The sequence below is a fragment of the Caretta caretta genome, chromosome 9 (genome assembly GCF_965140235.1).
Source record: "Caretta caretta isolate rCarCar2 chromosome 9, rCarCar1.hap1, whole genome shotgun sequence".
Classification (NCBI taxonomy): Eukaryota; Metazoa; Chordata; order Testudines; family Cheloniidae; genus Caretta; species Caretta caretta.
The window spans coordinates 12,242,867-12,263,707 of record NC_134214.1 but is presented as its reverse complement, the minus strand read 5'-3'; the positions used below and the strand labels follow the sequence as shown (position 1 = coordinate 12,263,707).

Below are 20,841 nucleotides of genomic sequence, written 5' to 3'. Positions count from 1 at the left end.
TTTAAAGTTAACTACTTGCAAGAGATCCCTAAATTACTTGTTCAGCAATGTGGCCTAGTGAATATGGCATTCAGGAAACCTAAATTCTACTCCTGTCTGTCACTGCACCTCTCTGTGCCGTGTTTACCCTCCCACCTTGGGCTGTCTTGTCTATTTACACTGTAAAATCTTTGGGGAAGGGAATGTCTTTTACTATGTGCTTGGCCAGTGCCTGACACAATGGATCCCCAATCTCAGCTAGGTGCTCTCGTAATAGCAATAATAATGCCCATTGTAGTTGACGGAAGTTCTACCTAAGGATTGCAGCATCAGCCCTCAAACTTTAGCTGTAAACCCACCAATTTCATGGGGGGGATTAAGAGGTTAAACTGTATTTAACTTGGCAAATCCATGTGTGAAGAGGTGAGTCACTCTGCCCAGTGCAGCAGTCAATGCTGGTATTGAACATTTGCTTCACTTTCCATCACACGTCCTCCCTCTGCCACTGAGGTCTCCAATATGCTTCTTGCTACAGCAGTTTGCCTTTTCTAAATTGCACTGAGACAGTAGCAATCACCGCCAAGGCTATCAACCCTGAGCCAAGGAAGAGTGTGTAAGCTGGGTGTATGGAAATTATTAATAAAAACAGCAAGAGTGAAAGAGAAGTTACTATGTTAGTTAAAAATGGGATACTGTTATAACCTTGAGCCAGTGATCTAGGCAATTAAACTGTAAATTAGCATCGCCACTAACACACAGATAATAGCTTGTGCTGGGAACTTGGAGCCTGATTCTGATCTCATTCGCACAAGTTTTATACAACGTATTTCCACTGACTTCAGTGGAATTACTCCCGTTCAATAGATTAGAATCAAACCCACAGTCTGTATAAAAGATAAAGGGTCAGATTCTGATCTCACACACACAAGCATAAAACAGGAGTAACTCCACTGAAGTCAACAGATTTACAGCTGTATAAATAGGAGTAGAATCAGGCCCTTTGTATTTATTCCTTTCCTTTCTTCTATATTTTCAACTGGAGAAAAAGAGCTCAGATTTCCACTATTATAAGTGTCTAGCATGATTGTATGATTGTTCTCTTATGTCCTGCACCTGAACTTTCAACAATCCAGCTGTATTTGTATAGTAAAATAGAGAAATTGTGCCAATCATATAAAGCCAGGGTTACAAAAAATAATTTACCAGCTTGCTAGATGGTATCTATGGAGAAGACTATACAAAACAAAAAAATAACCACCTGTAAAATAAAGGTACTTTGGAACTCAGCAGGAAACAAAGAAGAACAAACAGAGCAGCCAGATGTACACAAAAGGATCAAAATAATAATAATGTTTTAAACTTCCTTCATCAGAATACGCCACATGAGAAGATTTAACTGGTCACCATGAAAACAATAAAGTGGGTTATTAAAGTCAGAAGGAAAATAGAAACAGAAAATATCTTAAAAGGGGAAGAAATGAATCATATAGTAAAAACAGCATCTGAAATATTAAAAAGAAATCCACCTTCAAAAGCAAAGCAATGGTAATTGTTATAATCCCATGTGATTGTCTAATAATCGATTGCAATTACTTGACAACTGCTTTTGTTATTTTCCAAACTTATTTGAAAATAATGCAGAGTTTTTTCTTTTCTACCAATAAATCATTCAAAAAGCATCATGTTCTACTATGTCTGAGTTGTAAAGTGTCATTTGCATGATGTCAAACATGTTGACACATGCCATATCACACATTACTGTCTCTCCACCTGACGTGTCAAAGCAAGAGATTTTCAAAGGCACGTGTCTTTGAACTGAAAATTATGTTTAACAAAGGCATTTCAAGAGTTATTTTAGTAAAATATATCCTCATGTGGCATCCTGCCTCCTAGATTGTCTACACACAAGTTGAGACAGTGATTATTACTTATATATTGCAAGCTGTGTGCCTGGTGCTGTATAGGCAAGTAAGTAAGAACAGGTGATGTATTCTGTATTCCTTGCCTATCCGAAGCATAGCTACGTGAAGTGTATATGTTTTTTGTCCCAGATCCTTTGTTAGTGTAAACCAGCATAAATTCAATGGATCTGATTCTCATTTATATAAAGGCCCCGGCAGTGTGAATGAGCATGAGTGCCAAGTAGAATCAGGTCCATTGACTTTAATGGACCTATGCTAATTTACGCCAATAGAAATCCAGCCCATTTCCATTTATCCATTTGCACCCCTTCTTCTGTTCCTTGTTTCCCTCTTGTGATATGCGTATCTGGAAAGATCTTTGAGATGCAGATAGTTTTATCTATAGTAAAATTCTGATATTGCATCACTGACATCATTGAAGAGTAAATTGCTGCTCTAATGTAAATGATCTGACACTCAGAGACACACCCCAGAGCAGCAGAGATTCTTGTATAGAGTTCTAAATGTGCCTTTATCTTAATTTTTGTATCCTAAATATGCAGTTGTTGTAAGGGTATTTAGGAGTTTAGGTATTTTGACTTGTATTAAGAAATGTGTGTTGTCTTGCTGAGGAAAAAAAACAATGTAATTTGAAACACAGCAGAAACTATGCTGCATACATGTGTCTATTCATCTGGCGTTTAGAGCTGATGGGGAATTTTTTGATGAAACATTTTTTCGCTCAGAAAATGCTGAATCATCACAGTTGAAACTTTTCATGGGAAAGGGTCAGTTTCAACAATTTTTCAACTCAAAAAGGTTTCATTTTGACATTTTTGAAACAAAATATTCCTGTTTTCCAGTTCAAAATGACTTCATTTCAAAAGATAAGCTAATTATAGTGTGGTTTTTTTAAATTAAAATTTTAAATGGTTGAAATCAAAACAAAGTATTTTGATTATCCCAAAATATTATTTTTATTTTTATTTTGGTGAAACTTTTCATCCTGATTCAGGACACGAAGGAACATTTTTCATTATCTCAAAAATTTTAATGGGACACGAAAACCACTTCCTTCCCATCTCTGCTGGTATTGACTAGTTTGAAGTCTGTGAGGGGATTTAGACTTATAGCACTTAACATTTTCATATCAGATGATTGCTTTAATACAGGCCTGTGTGATTTTAATTTGCAGAAAACTATTTCCTACTATATCCAATAGGTGGCAGCACTTCATCCACAACTAACTAAACAGAAAGTCTAACAACATAGATGGTTCGCAGGTCAGAATACAGTTACAGCAAACCCTAATTTAATGTATTGTGGCATTGGGCTTAGGGATGTACCAATGCTAGAGCTGTTCAAAACTCATTCATTAAAATTTGCTCAGTGACAAAACAAAATACGTTTGGAACAAACTTTCTAATGCTGGAGAAAGAGAAACAGATGCACTCCATGCTACTTGGAGTGGGTGTGTGCCCTGTGGTAGCACCTAGGCTGGGTAGTGGACCTTAGAAGACTGGCACATTGAGGCAGTGTGGTTTAGCAAATGGGGCACTAGACTGGAATTCAGGAGACCTGACGTGTATTCCTGGCTCTGCCCCTGACCTGCTATGTGATCCATCGGCAAGTTTCTTCATCTCTGTTTCCTCTCCCACCTTCCATCTGTCTTTTCTACTTAAAATCCAATTTCTTTGGGATAGGTGGCTGTCTCTAACTATGTGTTTGTACCATGCCTAATACAATTGGGTCTTGATCTTGGTTTGGGCCCAGGGGTGCAACTAAATAACAACAACAGTACCAACCCTAAAAGAAAGGTACCATAAGAATAGCTAGTAGGTAGGAGAAAGCTGAAGGTGATGGCGTTGCTTACCTGGAAGATCTGAAATTACATATCTCTGAAGGACTAAGCTGGAGAGTAAAAAAGACTTCATGCAGATGGTCTATATACAATAATAGTTGATAGTGCCTAGTCACTGTACAGAGCTGAGCAGAGGAAGCCATTTGCTGTGCACAGCAAGAAGTTGTATTAGTCCTACAGAACCCTGGAGTATATGGGAAAAGCCTACAACAGGGCAAGGTAGGAAATGGTCCAGGAAGGAGCAAGGGATCTGCATAGTCAAGCCTTGGCTGCTCATGAAACGGACCCTGAACTAGAGCCCAGAGGAGAGGGAAGACCTGAGTTCCCCTACTGGCCCACTGAGGAAATACCCTCACATGGGTACCCTGACATGGGTATCTAAATTCTATCAAAATTCCCTGATACCAGGGGCAAGTATTAATGAGTCCAGAGTCGGACTGAGGCCCCAGTGTGAAGTCAGTGGACTATTTGTTGGACTCTTGGTTTACCCGGGAAAAGATGGGACTATTTATGACCTGGCTTGAGGGCCATGTCACAAGAAGTTGTGGGCTACCAGGAAGCCTGAATGGCAATTTGGCAGAAACAACTGAGGGGAAGGCCCTGCAACACCCTGCCTGGCCACAAGGCACCACTAGCGATGAGTCACACTCTTACAGCCCCAAAATCCTGTCTTCTCAAATCCTAAATATAGATTTCCTTCAAAGGTCATAAAGATAATTGTTAACATTAAATAAAAGGACACATACTAAGATGTGTGCATACCCAATGGACCAGCACACTTCCTTAGAGCTCAGACTGGTACAGCAAATATAGCATGTAATGCATGTTATTAATATAATGTCCAGATCCTACAGTAACAGATGCTCTATAAATTAGAATAGAAGAGATGCACAGAGAAGTAGAGCAGAACGTATTAAACACTATTAACTTAACCCATTGGCGAAATAAAGTTTTTTATTAAATACATTTGATTCACTGTTTTTGAGTATGTTGCCAGTTAAATAACTGGCAAAGTATTTGGCAAATACAAAATTTGGCAAATATCAGAAAAAATGATTGAATTTGTATATTCTACTGGTAGGTGGGTGGGTTGGTTGGTTGGTTGGTTTTTAAGGATTTGGCTCGGATGGATGGATGGAAGGATCAAAATACATAGACTGGCTTTGTCTACATTTCTGTCGGCCCAAAAAGCTGAATAAAAATTATTGTAGGTGAACAAAACACTTATCACTTTCCAGGAAATGTTCATACTGCAAAGATTATTTTTAATGATTCTGAAGTTTAACTGATGTTCAGTCAGCCTCTTTAAGTTACCTAGTCCCATTACTGCACCAGAGGATGTTGTGAAGGCCCAGACTGTAACAGCGTTCAAAAAAAGAACTGGATAAGTTCATGGAGGATAAATCCATCAATGGCTATTAGCCAGGATGGGCAATGATTCAAAACCATGCTCCGAAGTGTGCCTAGCCTCTGGTTGCCAGAAGCTGGGATTGGGTGATGGGGGAATAAATCACTTGATGATTCTCTGTTCTGTTCATTCCTTCTGAAGCACCTGGTATTAGCCACTGTTGGAAGACAGGATACTGGTCTAGGTGGACCATTGGTCTGACCCAATATGGCCATTCTTATGTACTGTGACCCTATCTTTCAGGTGAGGGCACTGCCTTCATTAATATGTTTGCAGGCAGGAGTTGTAAAAACTGTATTAGAACGAACAGTCACTGATCTCAGTTACCTGAGCACTTTGATTCCCCCATAAAACACTGGTCTGAGCACTTTACTCCATGACCAAGGTTAATGCACTTGTTAACCCATCTCTACTGACCTGCTTTTTTCAGTCTACTTAAGTCCCTGCGTTTCAGGCACATTAGAGCTTGTCTGCACAGTGAGCGCAGCAAGCCATGTGTGAATCTACAGCACGGTGAAAGTCCCAGAGTGTGGCTTAGTGTACTATGCTTTCAAGTAGCTGTGCAATGTGTCATTGTTAGGGCCCTACCAAATTCACGGCCATGAAAAATGCATCCTGGACCATGAAACCTGGTCTTTTGTGTGCTTTTACTGTATACTATACAGATTTCATGGGAGTGACCAGTGTTTCTCAAATTGGGGGTCCTGACCCAAAAGGGAGTTTCAGGAGTGGTCACAAGGTTATCTTAGGGGGGTCACAGTATTGCCTCCCTTACTTCTGCACTGCCTTCAGAGCTGGGCAGCTGGAGAGTGGTGGCTGTTGGCCGGGCACCCAGCCCTGGCAGCTCCCCGCCAGCTGCAGTGAAGAACTAAGGGTGGCAATACCATGCCATGCCATCCTTACTTCTGCGCTGCTGCCTTCAGAGCTGGGCGGCCGAAGAATGGCAGCTGCAGACTGAGGGCCCAGCTCTGCAGACAGCCGTGCAGAAGTGAGGGTGGCAATACCATACCATGACTTACTTCTGCCTGCTGCTGGCGGTGGCTCTGCCTTCAGAGCTGGGCTCCCGGCCAGCAGCCACCGTTGTCCAGCCGCCCAGCTCTGAAGGCAGCACTGCCAGCAGCAGCAGTGCAGAAGTAAGGGTAGTAGTACTGTAATCCCCACCCCCTACAATAACCTTGCGATCACACACACACACAGACACACACACACACACACCACCTTTTTGGTTCAGGACCCCTCCAATTATAACATAATAAAATTTCAAATTTAAATAGCTGAAATCATTACATTTATGATTTTTAAAATCCTATAACCGTGCAATTGACCAAAATGGACTGTGAATTTGGTAGGGCCCTAGTCATTGTGTATTGTTGGTAGCCAACTCTGGACCAATGGGACATCAAGTGATGGCAGTAGAATGCTAGAGATATAACTCCACTACTTCACCCCAGTGAATGTGAGAGAAATCTACCCCTGAGTATCAGTCACAATAGCAAGACTCCCATTGACATCATAGGGAGCAGGATCAGTCCCCTACAGAGGCCATCTTTTGGAAGAGACATTAAACTATCAAGTATCTATTGACTATGTACAAGCCCATCTAACCTACCGCTTTCCCTGTATCCTGCCTTCTCCATTCAGTCCCAGGTGCATGGAATAGTCTGTCTTCTAACATAGAGAGACAAGGTAGGTGATCTTTTATTGGACCAACTTTTGCTGATGAAAGAGACAAGCTTTCAAGCCACACAGAGCTCATCTAACATGTCTAATATTGCAATCACACCCTTTGTTCTCTCAAATCCCTGCTTCAAACTCGCTTCTGCTGTGACAATCCACCAAGAAGGAGAAAGGGAGAAAATTATTTTGAAATCTTCACTGTTTAGAGATTGGATCTTATTGGTCCACCATTTTGTGTCTGATCAGTATAGTTTGTCTAAGTTAGGCCCCATCCACCAAAGTTCTTAAGCACCTGCTTAACTTCATGCACCTGAGTAGTCATAAGTGTAGCCAGTTGTTAGCCGATGGCCAAGGATGTTTGATGAGGTGCCAGCTATGCCCGTTTTATACCATCCGTGACTTTAACCGCTAGGACGCACTGTCCCTTCGCGGCGGGCAGCCCGGGCTAGGCTGACGGATGCCCCAAGGTCCTAAACACCCGTGACTTTAACTGCTGGGGCTCAGAGCTACTTCGCAGTGGGCAGTCAACACTGACTGACAGGTGCCCCAATGGCAGCACTAAGAGCCTCTCCATACCCGTGACTTTAACTGCTAGAGCTCAGAGCTCCTTCGCAGCGGGCAGCCAGGATTGACTGACAGGCGCCCCAAGAGTTTGCCCCGTGGAGGCGGCACAACTCAACGCTAGGCTCTTAGTACTCTCACGTAATGGCCAGGCTTTATAGCCAAAACGGCCGAGGTTCTTTAATTGTGTTGGCTGCTTTACAGTAAACCAGAGAAACAAGTCAGGCTTATGCACAAATGGTTACCAAAATTTATTAAACTAGATTCTAATCATGTGGTTACAAAATTGCTAGTGCCTACTTATTTAAATGTAGAGATGTTACACACACAAACAAGTTACAAAACTGAAGCCACAATCCCAAAGAAAGAAAACAAAGTATAGAGCTCTATTTCAAAATATGTGTACACTAAAGATAGGAGATCAGGTGTGGGTGCTTCTTACCCTCCTTGCATCTCTCGATTCCAGCGGTGCCAAGCCAGGATCGGTCACTCAATTCCGCGGAAAGACGAATAAGGGACAAGGCTTAGGGACCCTCTTAGCTGCAGAAGCCTTGGGAGGCTGTCACTTATCTGACGAGCAAATAGATAGTGAAAAGCACTCAAAAATCATGGTGCTGTAGGTCCCATACTTATACCTCTGTACTCCTTTATTCTCTTTCTCCTTTCTTATGCCAAATTGGGGCTGGTCTGTCTGAGCGACGCCAGCTCTCGCAAGAGTAGTTTACACTTGCAAGGGAGAGAAACAATAAGTTTCGACTACTGGACATTCCTTTTATTAGGGTAAATATTTTCCCACCTAGGATGTTGGGGTGTGTGCATCACGCTATTTAGTAGGGGCTAAGAGCCATGTCTGTCACAGCTTCTCTGTCTGCTGTGAGCCTAATCGTTGTATATGTTCCCAGAGGCACATTGTAGCAGCACGCCTGTGCTTATCACAGCTTCAAAGGCTGTGCTGCAATTGATGTTAAGTGCCCTGTTGTTTTGGCTCCCTTGTGTTCCCAGCAATGCTGGTCTGAGAGGGGGGGCTGGCTGTCTGGCTACACCAGTGCATAAAGGTAAGCAGGTGCTCATATGTTTTGCTGGATCATGGATTTAGACTGAAAGCACTTTGGCTCCGAGACCTTGTCTTCCTTATTTATTTCGCATGTGCATAGTTGTCTAGCCAAGTAATGGCATCTTCAGTGGCGTGATGCAGTTCTAGGCCACTGCTGAACCTAGTCAGCAGGTATTTATCGACAATGTGCGTCATCATCTGTGTTGCACCACAGCTGCACAAAGGGCTGTCACGAAGGCCCCAGCAATACTGGTTGGATGCACAGAGATCTTGCCCAGTCCAGAACCTGTTCAACAGGGACCACTGGCAATGGGGCAGGTCAAAACCAGGCGGGCAAATTGTGGGGTCGGCAATGAGAGACTGGTTGGGGATTATAACAGATATCCATTCCTCTCGCCAGAGTGTTTCTGCCCAAACATCCTGACGTGGCAGATGAGACCATAATGGGTGACATGATGGCAAACATGCAGCTGGTGGCTTAAAAAGGTCATTGTGCAGCGACAAGCTTGAGTTGGCATGTACTTTCTACAGTAACTTGCTAGTGGCAACCTCTTGTTTGATATGAGGAAAAGCAATATTGCTCAGAACTGGAAGCCATGGGAGTGGAGTCAGACGCAGGGTGCCAGAGATGATGCACATGGCGGCATGTAACTGCATATCCACCAGTTTGGTGTGTGACGATCGACTCCAAACTGGTGCACAGTACTCCGCCACCGAATACGAGGTGGCAAGAGGTGACTTCCGCAAAGTTGGAGCACAAGCATCCCATGACAAACCTGCCAGTTTGCTAAGAAGATTATTGCGCGTCTTAACTTTAGCTGCTGTCTTCTTCAGGTGGGTGTGGTAACTCAATGTGCAGTCTAAGGTCACACCTAGATAGATCAGTTCTACTTCATGCTTCATCTTCTGACCATTCAGATAAACATTCAGTTCTCGGGTTGTGCTGGCTTGGTGAAGATGGAACAAACTGGAGACTGTTTTTATGACACTTGGCTGGAGGCACCAAGTCTTACAGTAGTCAGCTAACTTTGTCATATCCCAGTTTAAGGTGGCATCAAGCTCGTGAAACGGCTGAGCCTGGGTACCACAACAGATGTCATCTGCGTAAATGAACTTTTGTGACTCCGTTGTTGACAGGTCATTGATGTAAAGGTCGAACAGGGTTGGAGAAAGCACAGAGCCCGGGGTAAACCATTGCTCTGTCGTCTCCAAGCACTTGCCTTCTCCCCCATATGGACTCTGAACTGCCTATCGCGGAGGAACAGTTCAACAACTCCTGTGACCCAAGGTAGCAGGACCCATGATACCTTCACGAGCAGGCCAGTGTGCCATACCGTATTGTACGCCGCTGTTAGATCTATGAAAACAGTGCCTGTTTTTAAGTTTCTCTGGAAGCCATTTTCAACAAATGTGGTCAGCGTGAGTGCTTGGTTGCATGTGCTACGGCCTTGCTGAAAGCCGGCTTGGTCAGGGCTCAAAATTCTCTCCAGGTTGGGTAATATACGTTGTAGGACCAAGCGCTCCAGTGCCTTGAAGCACACAGACAATAATGATTTGGGACAATAGCTTGATGCTTGACTTGTCTTCCTTAATGAATTGTGTAGTGAAAAGTACTTTCAGTGCTTAATGAAAAATAACAATAATGATAATAGTAACACCAAGAACCAAAGGCAACTTCTACAAGTCAGAGAATTTTATAGGGGGGAGAATCAGGGATAAACCTGATGCTTTGGCCCACACTCCCTCAGTCAAAACAGGCTCTAATAAGAACTGGTCAGCATTTTGTATGTGGAAAGTTTTCCGCACAGAAATAGACAGTTCTTTCAAAACCAAATTTCTTGGCAGCAAAATCAGAGAGACAGGGTAGGTGAGGTAATATCTTTTATTGGACCAACTTCTGTTGGTGAGAGATACAAGCTTTCGGGTTTACACAGAGCTCTTCTACAGGGACTGACACAGCTACAATAACATTGGCAGAAACATGTCAGTTCTGATGGAAAATTTCAGTTTTCCCAAGGGAAATTTCTAAATGAACATTTCTGTTTCAAATCGACATTTTGAAATGAAACCTTTTCTTCCATTTTGATTTCAAACATTGTTTCATTTGAGCCCCGGGTTGTTTTGTTTCAAAATGTTGGTTTGAAATGAAAATCATTCGAATTGATTCAAAACGTCCCATGGGAAAACTAATATTTTTCAACAGAAAGTTTTCAAATAAAGGTTTTTTGAACAAAAGTTTCTTGGGGTGAAAAATTTTGGTTTTCTGACCAGTTCTAGTTCTGATGTAAAGGCTCTGTCTAGAACGTTGCTGGGTGCTTAAAAAATGCCATGGGGACCTATAGAATGCCTATGTTATCATGATCTAATGCAGTTTTACCCAAAATGTGAGGTTCTGTGTGCAAATATTAGTCAATGGTGGGTGGCGGGGCAAATAGACAGATGTCTCAGTTGTTCTTCGGTCTCAGCTTCCATTCAGACAAAAGCGTCTTTGGCTGTTATGGATACAGAAAAAAACAAACAAAGCATAGTGAGTGTAAACAATGAAGAGACTTCTGCCTGAGGTTGCAGAGAGCCTGAAACTCTGAGGGGTGAACAGGTTCATTCATCTGCATGGCTGCTAACTCAAAGGGGTGGGGGAGTATCATTGTTGTCCCTTTGCTAACTAAGTGGCTAGTCAAAGTGCAGGACCTTGAGGGGCTGTTCCAGTTGGGAGTAAAAACCAACGATAGAGTCTGGTGTTCTCTGTGATACAAAGTCCTGCTTCTCTGAACTCAGCAGCAACCAAAAACAAAAGGAGCAGTTTCTTTGCTGATAGGCCCAAGCTTCTCTCAGCCCAGCCCCCAAAAACCCAGAATCTCTCTCTAGCTTTCTTTCAGGGGCACACAGGCTGCTGCTTTGCTTTCTTGCTCTGCCCCTAGTCTCTCACAGTTTTTCGTGTGTGCACCAACCCTCCACCAACATGGTGCTAGGTTTGGGCAGACTCCATTAGGCCTTGTTTGAAGTGAGGCCCCTTTACAGTTCCTTTATAGCAAACTTAAGTGAAGACACATTCACACCCATGAGTTTCAACTCAACCCATAACAAGGTTTAACCCAGTTCCTAACAATGCTATGAAGACTGACCCCAGTGATTCCCTAAGTCGGGGGGGGGGGGGGGGAAGAGAGTAGAAAACATATAACTGAAGATGTGTAGGCCTTTAAAAACACTTGGCAGAGTTACATTGGGTGGGGAGACCAAAATGGGTATCATTTGGCTGAATAGTGTTTTAAGACAGCTTGATGATGGAGGGGTATATATAAAATCAAATTCTAGTCTGACTTCTACTCTACATCTTTCCCAAAGAACAAGTGAAGATCTAACTGAATCATCTAACCCTCTTCTCTCCACCTCCCCACATCCCGTATTACTTTGGGAGGGATTCAGGGTTAATTAAACTTTCCTTCCTGTTCTTCATCCATTGTCCTGCAACGACCCTTTGAACAAATGTCATTTCGAAAAACAAATATCTTAAGCGCAGAAAGCTTCACTTTGGCTAGAGCTGGGCAAATACTTCAAAAAAAATTACTGCAAATATTAACTCAAGGTGAAATTCATCCCAAGGTAATACTTAGGTACAATTTAAGTCCTAATTTGCACCTACTTAGGTTAATCCTCTATAGAGGGGTGAATTTCATCCTAAATGTTTTTCAGCAGATTGATGCTAATAATTGTTTTGCCCCTTTTGTGATAACTTTCCAAAAACATTCACCTGGTGGCTTCACTAGCATAGCTACTTGAAAGAAAGCCACATTTAAGCTTGCTCTCATGAATAATTGTGAAATGTGAATCTTAACCAGCTAAAAGTCACTTCTCCTTGAAAATACTTTAAAGCTACTATTGTTTTGTCACTTGTACTAACTCAGTGATGAGCTGCCAAAATCTTAACAACTGGTTCCCTCCTCACCCCACTAGGGGGTCGTTGCCCACCCCCGCCCCCCAGGACTCCTGCCCCATCCAACCCCCCATGTTCCTTGACACACACACCCCCCAGGACCACTGTCTCATCCACCTCCCTCCCCTGTCCCCTGACTGCCCCCAAAACTGGGCAGGAGGGTCTCGTGGGCCACCGTAGTGGGTGCCCACCCCACCCCTAAGAGCCAGAGGGACCTGCCGGGGGGCGAGGTGGGGAGTCCTGGCGGTGCTTACCTGGGGCAGCTCCCAGGAAGCATCCGGCAGGTCCCTCTGGCTCCTAGGGGCAGGGGAGCGTAGCTAGGGGGGGAGCAGTTCCCCTGCACGCCCCCCTCCCCGGGTTACCTGCTGCGGCACTGGCGGCCCTCCTCGCGACCCCCCACCCCCTGCCTCAGCTCACCTCCGCCTCCCTGGGCCTGAGCGCGAAGCCACCGCCTGCTTCTCAGCCCGCCCCAGCTTCCCGCACGAACAGCTGATTCGCGGGACGCCTGGGGGGGGGGGAACTGAGAAGCAGAGTGGGGCGATGTGTTCAGGGGAGGAGGCGGAGCAGAGGTGAGCTGGGGCCGGGGGTGGAGCGGGGAGCTGCCGGTGGGTGCTCTGCACCCACCATATTTTCCCCTTGGGTGCTCCAGCCCTGGAGCACCCATGGAGTTGGCGCCTAAGGCGCCACTTTGGGCCGGTTAAATTTAGAAGCCCTTTTAGAACCGGTTGTTCCTCACGGAACAACCGGTTCTAAAAGGGCTTCTAAATTTAACAACCGGTTCTAGCGGACCGGTGCGAACCGGCTCCAGCTCACCACTGCCCTAGCTAACTATAACTGAAAGCACTTAGAGAAAAATATACCTTTTTTTCTTTTTCACTTTCTTTGCTTTGGGTAGAATTTTCAAGAGCTCCTGAGAGGCATAGAAGCCCAAGGGTTGGTCTACACTGAAAACTTCTATCAGCATAGCTATGTCTCTCAGGGATGTGAATAATCCACACCTCAGAGAGTCCTATGCCAACCTAGCCCCCAGGGTAGACAGAGCTAGGTCAATGGAAGAATTGTTCCATCAACCCAGCTAGTGCCTGTCGGGGAGGTGGGTTAACTACTGCAATGGCTGTGCCACTGTAGAATTTGAAGTGTAGATATACTTTAAATCTCACTGATTTTCAATGATTTCAGTTCCTACGTCCTTACAGCACTTTTGAAAATGTCACCCTTTGTGCATTTGACTGCATTTTGAGTATAGTCATTTTCACCCCTCCTTACGCCACGTCAGGTTCTCCGATTGTTGTGTGTGTCCGTCACACTGCAGCAGAGAGTAATTTAAAAATAGGAGAATCTCACCAAAAAAACACAAAGGATTGGAGGCAGATATAGTATGAGACACTATTTTTAATTAGAGTTCATTGAAATATTTTCCATCAATTTTTTTTTAGGGAGGGTGTTTGTTTATTTTTAATGGACAATGGCTTGTCAGCTAAACTGAATCTTAAGAACAAATTGCAATTTTTTTCTTGAAAAGTAAAAACTAAAATTTTGGGGTAAGCTGAAAACCTAACACATTTAACATTTTCAAGTTTTTTTTATTTTCATAATGAAAACCGAAAACATATTGAAGAAAAACTTTGACAAAAGAGCGGGCGTGGGACTGGTTTTGGATACATTTTTCATGGGAGAGAAAAAATAATTTCCTGACCAACTTTATTTTTTACTAATTATTTTTAGACTGACTGTAGTTTAAGTTCCTGGTATTCCTTTGAGAGCGTTCACAGAAGAAAAGTTTCAGAGTAACAGCCGTGTTAGTCTGTATTTGCAAAAAGAAAAGGAGTACTTGTGGCACCTTAGAGACTAACCAATTTATTTGAGCATAAGCTTTCGTGAGCTACAGCTCACTTCAGCATCCGATGAAGTGAGCTGTAGCTCACGAAAGCTTATGCTCAAATAAATTGGTTAGTCTCTAACGTGCCACAAGTACTCCTTTTCTTTTCACAGAAGAAAACTAATTTTAAGCGTTATGCTTATTCAAAAGGGAACAGAAAGAACACCCTTGGCTAAGTCTTCATAAGTGCTCTGCGCCTACAAACAGGCTTTTCCCGATTTTTTAAAGTGCTTAGGTGCTATTTAGGCAGTAAAATAGGTCGTCAGATTTTCAAAAGTGCTCAGTATGGTGGGTGTTGAGGTCATCTGAATTGTGCATGCTGAAAATCTGCCCTGAGCTCTCTTAAAAATATGCTCCATGATGTTTATGTGACCAGTAACAACTGAGCAACGCAGCTTGAATTTCAAATTTTAAGGACCAAGATATAAATTAAATTCATGACAAAGTTCATTGAACAATTTCAAGTAGTGAATAAGTTCAGGAAAACAGACCTGTTAGTGGACTCCATGAACAGAGGCAAGATTATTCATTATAAATTATGTGCACATCTCTAGCTTTTACCCTCTGTCTCCAACATGAAATGCTCTGAGAATAGTTGAAGCCCTGCCTAATGCAAGGTCTTAAACATCTCAATTTTGTGTTTGTTTTGTAGACATAGTAGGTTTCAGTTTCACTGCATCCCTACTGCACAGGCATTAAGTGCTTTGTAGAGTTCAATTAAAATAATGAGAAACTGGAGATTAGATACGGCGAGCTGCATATCGGAGAAAATCTTCTTGACAATATGCCAGTATTTGAGCAAAAATGGTCAAGTCCTCCTTTGGTGAGAGACATTTCATCTTTCCCCACAAGTCTGTCTGCAGCCCTACAATTCTCCCCATACATATGGGAGACTTACAATTTTTCTAACTCATAAAATGCCTGGATTTTGGTTCCCACCCTGCTAAACTATATACAACTGTTTCCATTATTTCAGTGGATATTTTATCAGACCCATGTGCCTGCCTTGCTGTTGTCCTTTTAAAAAAATTCCTAAAGGCTGTTTATTGTTTCAGTAGAAGTGAGTGGGAACCAAGCCCCCCCACCCCACCCCACCCCGATACAAACATGCCCAAATCCAAATCCACATTTGCTTGTTGTGCCACCAGTTCATTGCTAGTAGAGAGAAGTAAGCAAATTATGTCCTGATAGGAGTGATGATTGACAATAGCTTTAGCAAGATCCTTTTCCCCATTCTGTGCTCATGAGCAAACAGTATTTTCTCACACTGCTACCACAAAGGTTGGGGTCATCTGAAGATCTCATTAGCCATACTTCAATTAGGAGGGAGGGGGTGCGAGGCTAGACTCTGGAATGTTCTAAATCCCAGCTTGTCTGACAGAACCCAAATCTGTTGCCCTCTTCTTTGCTCCTAGGTATTTGCCTGAGAAGCGTGTGTGGCATTGAATTCATTAGGAAAGGCAGTATTTCTGTTCACTTACAAGATGTCAGATGTTTTTAAATAGTGTCCAAATACCCAGAGAAATGAGAGCTGTGAGAACTGTGTCCCTAGTTACCCAATTTCATGCACAAATGGTGGTTTGTGATCACAAACCTTGTAATTAAACGCGTAATGTTAAAGGCCACTTTTTGGGAAAAAAACCAGCAGTGTTTCTCAGAGCACATGAGATTAAATTTCACATGCTAGCAAAGGGCAGTGTGCTGATGGCATATAAAATCTCACCCTCGATTGTCTTGTGTGTACTGTACCTAACAGCTGCCTGTTTGAAGGCTGTCAGACTGCACCTAGCCACACTTCAGATTTGTTTTCACAGGTAGGAGAAGCTAAACAGGGAGGCTGGTCTTATAGTTAAGGCAGACTAGGTTATAGACTTCCTGCGTGACCTTGAGCTAGCTAGCTCCCCATGTGTGAAAAAAGCCATGTAGTACCCAGGAACCCTGAAACAAGGGACTCGGGCTGTGAGGTAGAGTCCTGTTAAACAACTATTCATTATTAGGGTAAGACAATACGCCACCTAATATCAGTGCCAGGCACTGTACAATCACATAATAAGACAGTCTGTTCCCCGAAGAGTTTACAATTTAACTAGACAAGACAGGTTGGAAGAAAGGAAGAATTACTATCCCCAGTTTCATGCTGTTATCCATTCATAGTAAAGGCTGCACATGACAGAGAATTTGCACTTAAACCAACTGAACAAACCAGAATGAATGGTTTATGTACTTTTGACCCACCATAAACCCCAGATGATAAAGTGCTCTGAGATGAGTTATGAACAGGAAATTCACCTTTGGTTCTTTGTAGGATTTTGAAAGGCTCACTCATTTGTTTTGTTTTCAATGCAGTTAGTTTTTAGAATCAATGTTAATATTTTGCAGGTTACCATTAAATTTTTGAGTGATGCTCTTAACCCCTTGAGTGCCATATTGGATGTGTTTGTTGGAGTCTACTATACTTCAGACAATCCTAGTCAGTTCATGTGAAAATGAATGGAGGACTGGTTCAGACTAAATAAATAAAAGCCCATGAACCTTCACCCTTTTCTTGACCCAAGTCAGTGGTACAGGAACAGCCTGATCCAATGGATAGGCTATGGGCCTGATATTCTGGAGACCTGAGTTCTAATCACAGCTCCCCGCGCTGACTTATTATGGGCAATTCACTGGCCCTCTGTTTTCCAACCACCATTTGCCTGTTTTATCTATATAGCTTGTAAATTCTCTGGGACCGATGCTGTATCTTACTATGTATTTGTACAGCCCACAGTACAGTGGCACCCTGATCTTGATCGGGGCCTCTAGGATCTATACTGTACTACAAACAATACTATAAAGATTAAGAAATACTCAAAACAATTTGCTGTTTTCAAAGCCCTTTGCACTTCCAGGTTCTAGTCAGGAAAATGTGCTGAGCAACCACTTCAAATCCTATCCCAGACCAAGTTCACAGACTCTGAACATTCAGATAAACATCTTTTGTTGATTCGCCCCAGTCCTCCGCTCTGAACCACTGGTATTCAGTCATCGTTAGAGAGAAGTCTATCGAATTTAGATACATATGGCAAATGACCATAGAGCTGTTCATGTGTCACTGATGGTTTCATAGGAATGCCCTTAGGGCACAAAAGGGATTAATGATACCAATTTGAAGCCCCAAGTGCACCATTTTAGAGCAGAGCTTGCCATGATGGCCAGTTTCTACCTTCAGTTTTCACTTTGTTCTTAAAGATTGACTGTTCACTTATATCCTCTAAGGAAGCTCCTAGCAAGATGGATGTATCATCACACTTTCAGAAGAAAAGGAATTGTGCACCTCAGTTTAAAAAAAAAAAGTTGAATCCCATTCAATAATTCCCCAAATTTATATCCCTCAGTAGCATCTCAGTAATCTCTCCCAACATTAGTTCAGAAAACAGCTTTTCATTTACAGCTATATCACTGCAGTAATCCAGATAGCATGGGCTTTATTTCTACTGTGATGTTCTAATACTAATTTGCAGGAGTGGAAGGTAATTTGCTATTGTAACCAATTACTTTTGTCCTTGGATAAAGCAGACAGCGAAGTCAGTGCCTCTGGTTAATTGGAAACACCAGAAAGATATCCCTGATGCTCTGTATATTTCTCTATGAAGTACAGTACTAAGGATGTTGTTAACATTCATTTTAACTTGCTCACAATTAAAACAAAGGCAATACACTGAGATCTAAGCGTGAGGCTTCTTGGAACTGTTTTGATGTTATATTTTGAATGGTGGCAAAAGATCATCTGTGTTCTTATCAGGGAGGTGTACATCCAAATAATGACTTCCAGATGTTTATATAACTGAGCTTCAGACCCTTTTTCAGGGTTGCCCTTCACTACTAGTTATTGGTCTTGCACACCCAGTGTGAAAAGTCAGACAAAGAGTATTCCATCCGATTGTGTGTCATGGTACCCAAAGAGTGTGTCTTTAGAATATGAAGGGTAAATATGAACTGTAGGCGAAAGTACTTCTGTTAATACTCTGTATCCTGACCTTTCAGCTTCTGTTTCCACCTGCTTTTCAGAGAGCAGCCTGAGACCCCATGCTGTTAAAGTCACTACAGCAGCCCATTCAGCTACCACTACGACATTCACCCCTTTCCAAGGAAGGATGGTTTGGGGATTAGGGCCTAAGAGTGGGCCTCAGAAGATGTCGGTTCAGTTCCTGACTCAGATACAGATCTCTTGCATGCCTGGGGGCCTGTCACTCAGGACTAGATTTTGATACCCTTATTCATGCTGAGTTGCACCAAATTCTGGGGGTAGCCCTATTGATTCCAATCTCTACTGACACGTATAGATCAGGCTACGGATATGCTGTTTCACAGGGGTGTGGTGTGGCTTTATTCAGTAAGACATGTTGATGCACACAGATAATACAGTGATGGATGCTCTCTAAGAAACTACACAGAGAGTCTTTGAGAGAAGGAAGTGAGACTGTCAGAAGGGAGGGAAAAACTTAGAAAGGGTCTCTCTAGAGCTCGACAAGGAGGTTTATATTCAAATCATCATGTCTGATGTGAGTGCTATTGAAGTAGCCCTGTCCACTAATGATCAGCTGGGGGGACAGAACCTCGAGAACTGCTGCTGGTTCTGCCAAGGTTTTAAACAATCACGTTGCTAGTCGCATTCCAGCCAGAACAAACAAACAATCCACCCTGCCATTTGCTTTCGCTGCTGTGAATCTCATTGCGTGTCCAGCAGCAAACGGCACTGCAGTCAGCGCTAGGCCAAAGTGGGGAAGGAGAGTCTGCCAACATTTCTGTTGTTCACAAAATGGACACGACCAGGGCTGTGTTGGGCACAAACATTATTTGTGGGAGACAACTGAAACAATTAGAATGTAACAACTAGAGTCACCTTCAGACTAGACAGGCACGTTCCTAGCTAATCTGACTATCTCCATTTCCAGCGCACTGATCACCACAGTATCTATGTATCTCCATGGCCAGTCATCACACACACCAGTTTCTCATTTGAATACTGCCAACAATCTTGTGACTAGCACGGACCCCTCCCTCGCTCTTCTACAGTTGCTGCTAGCAAAGAGAAGGCAAGTGGCCGTGTCATTAGCAGAACTGCAGCATAATCATTGCTGGGCCTTCCCCTTTCCTACCTCTCAGCTGCTCCTCTTTGAGTCCTTTCTGGCAAATGGCCTATAAATATACAATAATGTCCAGTCAGGCAAAAAGATAGTTCACTTACCAGCAAGCTATGATGCTTTCAAAATCCTAAACACCCAGATGCACATGGTCCCTTTTTAGGAGAATTGTGGGTGCTACCAACAGGGTTAGACCCATCAGCACCATACACACCACTCCCTTTGATCAACAGGAGTAGCTCTATGAGTGGAGTGCAACAGGAGCAGTGCGGTTTCCTCTTGTCAGACCAACCAGTAAAGAGAACATGCCAGTCCCTTTAAAAGCGTATGAAATACAGATGAAATCACTTGGAAGATGGGGCACTTTGTGAGACTTTTCCATGACAGAGGGCACCTGTATAAAATATGGGAAGAAGAAATCCAGGTTGAAAAGTTGTCCAGATCTTTGGAATCTTGGGAAACATTTAAATCATCATCATCATCCCTAATCTTCCTCCCACACCCCGGTCAAGATTTATCTTTTCAATTATAAACGTGCCAACCTCCACTCAAGTACTTTGCTGTGATCAGTCCCTCTCCTCTCCAGTCTGGCAAGCAGCAAGGAAGTAGCTGGGAGAAATGAAAGGGATTCTCTGTGACATGCGATCTTCCTGGACTCCAGGTGCCACATTAAGGCAGTAATACTTGGCAGGCAGGCAGGGATACTGGCAGGATACAGAGTAGCAGCTGCCACTGCTGCCTTTTGTCAGGACTTTAATGGGAAATGAACTAAAATTAAAAACACTTCCCTCCCCCCTTGTCTTTTGCTAATACAATTTACAAGTTATTTTATTTATTTATTTATTTTGAAAAAATCAGTTTCAGAAAACTGGATCACTTTTTCAATTACTCAGGTAGACATGCTAATTTGTGACTTGCCATGTCTGATGGATTAGGTCAGTCAGATTGCAGTAGATTATAAATTTTACATAACAGAGCATTAATAATGTAATTAGCGAGGATGCAAACTGGCAACGATTGATATGCCTGGAAAACTGGATCTCTAAAAAGTTTCAGCATCCAGAATCTCCCAACTCTGTCTCCTTGTTTTCCTCTCCATGTATGCATGTCCTAATGTCTCACTATATGTTTCTCTCTCAGTATATAATATTGTGGAGGCATGGGTTACACAGATGGCTTTCCTTGTCTGTCTCCCTGTTTGCAAAGTACAGCAAACTGCATTGAACACAGGCTTCCCTAAGACTTAGCATCAGAAAGAGAGGTTGGTTCTTCTTCCCTCATACAAAAATTCTAACAGGTTACTGAGCATTTCAGGAGGAACAATTCCACCTAATCAATATTCTGATCTGAACTGATTCTGAGGGCAGGGTATTTAGCATCTGTAGATTCTACAGTGATATGAAGCTAATCAACTCTCCAGCTCCATTTTCCAATCTTATTAGAAACCCTATCTTGTCTTCCATGCCT

At 42.9% G+C, this 20,841-nt stretch overlaps 1 protein-coding gene and 1 long non-coding RNA gene across 2 annotated transcripts in view; one reads left to right on the top strand and one right to left on the bottom strand.

The window, feature by feature from the left end:
• KCNMB2 (potassium calcium-activated channel subfamily M regulatory beta subunit 2) overlaps positions 1-20,841 on the top strand; it is a 234,427-nt gene that overhangs the window by 1,456 nt on the left and 212,130 nt on the right. The window lies entirely within an intron of this gene.
• LOC125642151 (uncharacterized) lies at positions 10,310-19,978 on the bottom strand. The gene is made up of 3 exons (XR_007358317.2): positions 19,917-19,978; positions 19,479-19,768; positions 10,310-10,933 (listed from the first exon to the last, which is right to left on the bottom strand). It is a non-coding gene; the product is annotated as an uncharacterized LOC125642151 (long non-coding RNA).